The 2,331-nt window shown below is 32.0% G+C and overlaps 1 long non-coding RNA gene across 1 annotated transcript in view; it reads right to left on the bottom strand.

The window, feature by feature from the left end:
- Positions 1–2,064, bottom strand: part of LOC144224607 (uncharacterized) — a 27,971-nt gene extending 25,907 nt beyond the window's left edge. Inside the window, exon 1 of the long non-coding RNA XR_013333086.1 lies at positions 1,964–2,064. This is a non-coding gene — a long non-coding RNA (uncharacterized LOC144224607). The remainder of the gene's footprint in view (positions 1–1,963) is intronic.
- Between the last annotated feature and the right edge of the window lie 267 nt (positions 2,065–2,331).

Below are 2,331 nucleotides of genomic sequence, written 5' to 3'. Positions count from 1 at the left end.
CTCCTAAAAAAAAAAAAAAAAAAAAAGAAAAAGAGTCCATTGAGCCAATAGATAGCAGTGATCCCATCATCCTACACAATAACCCTCCTCTCTCTTGTCTCCCTCACATCAGCCATGCAGGTTTTCAAAGGTAAGTGAAAGTTAGTTTCTTTTTCTTCATATTTTATATTTTCTTTATTATTTTGTGGTATATTACAGAATTGTAATGATTTTTATACGAATATTTTTGGGTTGTAGAACAAATGATCTGAGTTTCCATTATTTCTTGTGGGGAAGTTCACTTTGATATACAAGTGCTTTGGATTACAAGCATGTATCTGGAACGAATTATGCTCACAAACCAAGATTTTACTGTATTTAGGAGGAGGAGTCTGACAATGAGATTAAACAAAGAGAGTCAGATCATGAAAGATATCATACCTACACCAAGGAATTGAACTTTATACTTTTAAGCAATGTGTAATTATTGGTAGGGCAAGATCAATTTTTGGAAAGAACAGCATTTTGTGATTATAAAAATAATACATTCTTAAAACAATAAATTCTTATTAGAATGTTTAACAATATAAAAAAGTATAAAGGAGCACCTGGATAGCTCAGCTGGTTAAGCATCAAACTCTTGATTTCAGCTCAGGTCATGATCTCATGGGATGGAGCTCTACGTCAGGCTCTGCACTGACAGCACAGAGCCTGCTTGAGATTCTCTCTCTCCCTCTCTCTCTGCCCTTCCCTGACTTGTGTGTGCACATTCTCTCTCTCAAAATAAATACATAAACATTAAGGAAAAAAGGAAAGTATAAAGACAAAAGTTAAAACTTTTCATATCTATAACTCAGGTTAATCTACGTGTTAATAATTTGAGAAAAAGCCTTCCCATTATCTCTCTGAGTAAACACAACATATACATATACACACATACATACATGCTCTTTTTCCCATTTAATCTCACAGTTTCCTTCTCAGTGAAATAAGATAAATATTATATTTTATTAGCATATTATGTATTACATACATTAAGATCAATATTACATATACTTATTTATAATAGAGGTACTATATTTACTATGTATAATTTATATAAAATCTGGATAAATATGGGATCTAGAAGATATATGTGATATTATTAAGGGTCTGTATCCCTCATCATTAATACTTTATTTATCGCACTAAACAGCATGACAAATGCTTGCAATTTTACTGGAGTATTTTTCTTTGTATTTTTTTGCTTGTTTTTTTCTTCTTTCTTTTAAAAATAATTTTGATTTTGAATTTTCTTTTGACTATTTGCATTGTTATATTTTAAAAATTTCACATTCTACTAAAACATCTAATTGCAGGGTCAATAGCATTTGCAAATGGAACTGTTTTTCTGTATAATTGCTACTAAAATACATTTTTTCAAAAATACATGTTTTTACAAAAGCTTTGCAAAGTGTGCATGAAGCCTCAGAGACACTTCTTGAGCTATACTTGATCATTCTGAGGGTAGTTCATGAAAAGAGAGCATGGTTTTTCTAACAAAAATCAAGATAAAATGTGATCAACATTTCAAGGGAACTCTTACTTGTTCTATCTAACCCCTGTTGACAGTAAAGATGGTCTAGTTTCAATCATGGAGCACATGCTCTCATTACCTGTTTCATCCGCATAGCACTTTATTGTGTCTCAGGCCATGTGAGGATGCTCAATATTAATGATGATATTGTGGCAAGAGCATACTAATGACTGAAAGCCTTTGAATTGTCATACATCCTCATGCCTACATGAAATCAATATGTATGTATATTTAAAATATAAAATCACATTTTTTTCAAATAAGATAAAATAAAATTTCAAGGAAAATAAAAGCTAAGCAGACTCATTGTGGTCAGTGTTATTGATCGTATAGAAAACACCATATTAATTTATTTTGAGCTATTTTAGTAATTCACAATTTCAGAATGTAATATGCTAATTTGCTTACAGAATGTAGTGGTGGAGGTGGGAAGTAAACCCAGCCTCATTGGTTTCCAACACCTGAGCTCTGCAACTGTGACTTTTCAGGTACAAATTCCAGAATCTTCAGTTTCAAATCTGTGCAGGCAAAAAGAGCAGTAAAGAAACTCATCTACAGAATGTAATAAAACAAATAAGGCTATTTCTGTTTAAGGATTTATAAATATAACATAGATGATTAATTCGGTTTTTCAAATAATATTTTTAAAGTTTATTTATCTTTCTTGAGAGAGGGAGCATGAGCAGGAGAGAGACAAAGAACGAGAGAGAGAGAGAGAGAGAGAGAGAGAATCTCAAGCGGACACAGTGCAGAACCCAATGCAGGGCTTGAACTCA

This window comes from Crocuta crocuta, unplaced genomic scaffold, assembly GCF_008692635.1.
Source record: "Crocuta crocuta isolate KB4526 unplaced genomic scaffold, BGI_CrCroc_1.0 scaffold192, whole genome shotgun sequence".
Classification (NCBI taxonomy): domain Eukaryota; kingdom Metazoa; phylum Chordata; class Mammalia; order Carnivora; family Hyaenidae; genus Crocuta; species Crocuta crocuta.
The sequence above is the reverse complement of the archived record's forward strand: the minus strand, read 5'-3'. Positions and strand labels throughout refer to the sequence as shown.